This window comes from Sorghum bicolor, chromosome 4 (genome assembly GCF_000003195.3).
Source record: "Sorghum bicolor cultivar BTx623 chromosome 4, Sorghum_bicolor_NCBIv3, whole genome shotgun sequence".
In the NCBI taxonomy this organism is placed as follows: Eukaryota; Viridiplantae; Streptophyta; class Magnoliopsida; order Poales; family Poaceae; genus Sorghum; species Sorghum bicolor.
Window position 1 is genome coordinate 46295417 of NC_012873.2, and position 6133 is coordinate 46301549.

A 6133-nucleotide genomic window follows, 5' to 3' on the forward strand; every position below is an offset into this window, starting at 1 on the left:
TTATACAGCATGCAGGATGGGAGGTGGATGAAGAATCAATCAATCAATGAAAAGAACAAAATGGTACAGCTGTGCCTGTCTACCTACCGAATGTGTGGTAGCAGGTAGATCGGATCGATCGTGCATGTTTTGTCGATTAAATATTTAACGACATGCATGCAGCGACAAGCATGGATCTATAGAACGTGTACAGCTAGACTGAAGGGAATAATAAAACAGTTGATCCGCTGCGCGGCCCCTCTTCTATACTAAGAAGGCTATAATTATTGGTACAACAAAAAAATTTACGATCTCGCTAGGGCTGGCCTCTTCTACTAGGAAGGCTGTATTGGTTACATGTACTTAGGCCTCTTTAGATGGACTAAGAACTAGTTGTTGTTCACTATCATTAATAACGTGATTAATGATGATTGATTGATAGATATAAAGTATTTAATGTAAAATTGGCTTTTAACCTCTAAATTATATTCTATTTGACGATAAATTTTGAATACTAGAATGCATTATATTGCAGAGATGGAAGAAGTAGTACGGATTCGTACTAGAATTAGTTTTTAGTTGGCTAAGGGCAGTGTCGGTGTTTAAAATCACCACCAACTATTGTGATTGTGCGTCAAGGCTCAGATGCACTGGTGCAGGACGGGGCATTAGCACCGGTCGGGAAGGGCCTGTTGCCCCGATTCCCGAGCCGGTGCTGCCCTTCCGGGACTAAAGGTCCACCCTTTAGTCCCGGTTCGGGTAACCGGGGCTAAAGCCCCCCCCCTTAACACCGGTTGGTAAGGGTCCTGCCAGAGCTGCCACGTTGCAGGATTCTTTAACACCGGTTGGTATTACCAACCGGTGTTAAAGGGTTTCTTTTTTTTTTGGTTCACTTCTTCGGTTCTGTTTATTGTTTTTATATAATATATAATAATAGGTTTTTTCAATACATGTTTTTGCTGATACAATAATATATTTATATTACACGCATATTAAGCATATATAAATGAAAATTATAGGCTTAGCTTAATAATTAAGCTTTGCCTATAATAAAATGAATAGACCACATCAAAAATTAAATAGATATGTAAAAAGCTTTATATATATATATATATAGTTTTATATGTACAAAATTCGTAACACATATATACATAGAGTTTTTTCTCCCAATGTCTACAAACGATACAAATGATCATCGTTGTTTGGAATAAGAGTTTCGTTGCCGTTGAAGTGAAACTCGCCGTTTGGATTGATCACTTGGTCGCGGAGAAATCCTGCTATCGTCTCTTGGATAGCTTTGATTCGGTCTTGTTGTAGGACCTTTTCCCTCAGTCATTCCGTCTTTAATTTAAAATAAATAAAAAAAGATATTAGTTATCTAAGTTATTCAATATAATTTAGGAGATAATGAAAAGAGACATGTAACGTACTCTGAGCGTCTCTGTGGGTGTTTGATTGACTTGTGCCATCATGAATTTGCACACGTAATATGCACATAGATTGTTCCCCCCTTCTTGTCTTAAACACCACTGTACGATATATATATATAAAAATATTCACGACCACGACAATAAGAAGGCTAAAAGTTAGTGAAAGTTTGTTAGCTAGTAGAACTTACTTGTGGATGTATTATGTTAAGCGGCGCTTTACATCCACTGAGATGTTCATGGTCAATGAATCTTTTCCAAACCCTATACACAGCCATTGTGGATCATGAACTAATAATTATAGAGTCATATTATGATATTTTTGTAGCTGAGATCGACATTACGTACCTTTGAATAATATCTACCATTTGTTGATAATTTTCTTGTGGTTTTCTCATTGAGTCAAAGATTATCAACCGGTTCTTGGGAATTTCAATGACCATGAGTATCCAGTGAAAGCTGTTTACACACACATATATATAGTCAGTCCTATAATGTAAAATAAAATATGCATTCACTTAATAACTATATAACTCACTCGAAGTTGAAGGGGAAGAGTATTTTTTGTTTTTCTTTTTGGTTCACAAAGAACCTCATAAGATTGGTGCAGACTTCTGTCTCATGATCTGCTGTCCACACTGCCTGCGGAGCCTTGAAAACAATATAAGGGTCAATGAACCCAATACTATTGTCATTTCTCATTCTGAGCTCTCTCATTTGGTGCCTGCATATATACATACAAATCCTAAGTGTGTAAGGATTATATACATGTAATTAAAGAAGTTAGAAGTATAATAAAAAGAAAAAAATACTTACAGACAAAAGCAGCTGACAAGAGATTTGTCAAGAGCGTCGAGGTGACATAATTGGTGCACTTCTTCGAACTACACGTATATGAGGTCATCTCCACGGAAGTAGTGATGTTGTCTAATACGAACAGAAATCCAATTATCTCCCCTTTTAGACGCCTCAATGCACGATTTGTTTATTGCAAACATTTGTGTGCCGAGCTCGTGTAAACGCTTAGGGTCGAATAGACTCCTGCCCGGTTCATATCTTGCCCTCCATTGATCAACTACCTCGGCTTTTTCAAATGTTTGGCATCCAAAAATGGCGGCAATTTCTTCCATATTTAAACTGCTCTGTCCAAAGTAACGCTCAAGCGAGTCTAGCTCAGACAACGCTAAGGATTTCTTGGCATCAAGTCTTCATTTGAGCCGTATTGATTTGGCACAATCAAAGGGGGCACCGGTTTTGATATTCTCCGAGCTGTGGGACCTCCTTTCCTACTCTCTTCTTAGGCTGTGAAGACTTGACCAGAGACCGCTCATAGTCCGAAAGTGCTGGCTTTTTCTGAGCTTCGCATTGCTTCTTTTGATGGTCCGCCACTTTCTGCCTCAGTTCTGATGGCTTCACGGCTTTTCTAGGTTAAGCCATTTTTTTCCTATCCTCCTTTAATTTATCAAAAAATTGTTGGACCTCAGCTTTAGATGTAGCAATTACTTCCTCTTCACTCTTTTCGTAAGGTAATTTTTCTGGCGTCTTAGCTCTCTTTACTGAGGCAGCCTTCTTTGGAGGTGGGACCGATGACTTCGGTCCTTCTTGGGCAGACCGCTTCTTACTACCTCGCTTTGGAGGCAAGGGGACCGACCGTGCACTCTTTGGAGAGGGCGGTGCAGGCGGTGGAGGTGGTGGGGCCGATCTTTTTGGCGTTGGAGAACGCGGTGGAGGAGTTGGAGACCTCGGTGGAGGAGTTGGAGACCTCGGTGGAGGAGTTGGAGACCTCGGTGGAGGAGGTGGAGACCGTGGTGGAGGCGGTGGCGGGGTCGGTGTGGCCGCCGCAGGTGTTGGAGGAGATCCAGCATTGTCACCGCCCGCAGCACTATGATGCGCTGGGGAGAGAACTGGACTTAGGTTGGAGGAGTCCCTGCAAAGAAAACAATTACAAGTTTTGTGAGCAAACTTTTTTTTATTTCAATACATAATAAATAATATAAGAAGTAAAATCATACACAAACCTATGTTGAGGAATAATTATGAAGCGCTTGCGCCAACAAATAAATGTCTTCTCAGCTTCACCTAAGGTCTTCTCTCCGTCTCCCCCTTCTATGTCTAGTGGCACATTGCCACAACCTTTCTCAACCCTATCAACCGAGACGCTAGCATATCCACCAGGTACTGGTCGATTATGGATTCTTGGAGTTCTCGTTCGGTCGATAGGGTTGACAACAGCGATAGCCACCTTTTTGCTTGCATTCCCATCTGGTACATGCAGCTCACAGGTAGTAAAAGCCTCTGTGACATCATCCACGGGGAAGTGTAGCTTCGTGTCATCCTGAATGGTTGGTACTTCCGTGGATGCGTAGCTGCTTTTAAACTGGCCTGGGGGGCTAACATTGACCTCAGGCTGTGATGTACCTTGCCCTTTCGTCATTTGACTAAGTGCTGCTTGCACTTGCCTTTGAATCTCTGCCTGCATCCATTCTTCACGAGCTTTCTCGCGCTCTTGTGACTGCAGAACAAAAGCTTCCAGGCGGCGGATCCGCTCTGCCTCCTCATCCTTCTTTCTCTAGCGGCTTCTGTAGGTATCTTGATCGGCTTGGAATGATTGCAGCCACGGAACTACCCCATAGCCTCTCGTACGCCCACCGTGCTTAGGATTTTCAAGTGCATAGGTGAGTTCATCTTTCTCCCTGTTAGGCCTGAACTCACCAGACTGAACCGCCTCTCGTGCACGGACTAGTCTCTCTGCTGCTCTAGAGATTTCTTGGCCCCAAACTAGCGCCCCGGTGTCTGGGTCCACGCTTCCCCCATGACCGTAGAACCAATGCTTGGAGCGCTCGCTCCAATTCTTTGCTATTGTCTCGGGTGTGACCCCCCTAGCAAGCATCTCATGTTCCATTCGGTCCCACTTGGGAACAGCACTCTTATAACCACCTGATCCCATATGATGGTGGTATGCCTTTTTACTGGCATTCTCTTAGTTTCTATTGGCTCGTTCCTCGCCCTTTTCTGATGTTTTGTACTGCACAAAGTCATCCCAGAAGGCCCTCAGCTTTACATATTGCTTGAGGTTGAAATTTGGAGTCTCGTTTTTCTTGACATATTTATTGTACAAAGTCTTCTTCCAATTCTGGAAGAGTACTGCCATCTTCTTCATAGTCCAGTCATAAATTCGCACCTTCAACTCTTCATCGTTGGTGTCGAAGGTGAAAACGTCTGTGACGGCTTTCCAAACTAACTCCTTGTCACGATCAGAGACAAAACTGATCTCAGGAGCACCTCGCTTCTCTCTCCATTCACGAGCACTGATCGGTATTTGATCTCTCACAAGATATCCACAGTGACTAACATATTTATTTGCATGCTCACCAAGTGGTCTGCCTGTAGCTATCTCAAACTCAGAGATTACATAGCGGCCCTCCAACGGCTTCTTTGGCCCTCGTGGAGGTACGCTTCTCCCCGTAGAGGTCAATCCAGAAGGCTACACGTAGATATAGAAACAAAAATACTAAATTAATAACCAAGTAATAAGTCTAAAACCTAATGTAAGAGATGCATTAATTATATATGTTTACATTTACATACCTCGCCAGTATTTTCTTCTTGTTGCACTACAAGTTGTTGCTCAGGGGCATTGCCCTCTTGTTGCTCCGGGGCATTGCCCTCTTGTTGCTCAGTAGGATTGCCTTGCATGATCTCGTGGTAATCAACAAAGTACTGACTACCGTCGTCGATCATATTTTGAATGGCAGCTTCCATATAATCAGAATCATCATGAGGACGGTCAGCCATTTCTATGTCTGCAACCATACATATATATATTCTATATAAGATTTGGTGGGTAAACACTATTAGAATATATTAAGCCAAGTAATAGACTAGAATTCATAAAGTATATACTAAAATATAATACTACAAAATAATACAAGAATAATATTAATATACTATAAATATACTATAATTTATAACAATTCAAAACACTACACATGTATACTAGCTAGAATGGAGTGCTCTAAAAATTAATACTAGAATCTTTTAAGCCAAGTAATACAGTAGAATAATATACTAAAAAACAATACTAGAATAATATAGTACAAACAATAATATATACAAAACACTACTAGAATAAATTTGGTAGGTAAACACTACTAGAATATATTAAGCCAAGTAATAGAGTAGAATAATATACTAAAATTCATAAAGTATATACTAAAATATAATACTATAAAATAATACAAGAATAATATTAATATACTACAAATATACTATAATTTATAACAATTCAAAACACTACTCATGTATACTAGCAGCTAGAATAATATACTAAAACTATTACATATACTAGCTAGCATTCATTACTATTACATGTATACTATAATTTTTATGTATATATATACTTAATATACTAGCATTTTATTATTATTTTTAGTGTGTATATATATATATACACAAATCACTAAAATTGTAGAGTCCCATATATATATATAAAAACTGCACAGCAGTACTAGTAGTGCCTATATATATATATATATATATATATATATATATATATATATATATATATATATATACTGCGAAGTGATCTCGGTTTTGATCGGAGAGAGAGAGTGTCGCGTGTATACGTGGGGCCAGACGGCGGCGCGCGGCGGCAGCGCTGACAGTGGTCGACGGCGGCGCTGGAGACAGTGGTGGACGGCGGCGGCGTCAAGAAGGGCTCTCTGCTC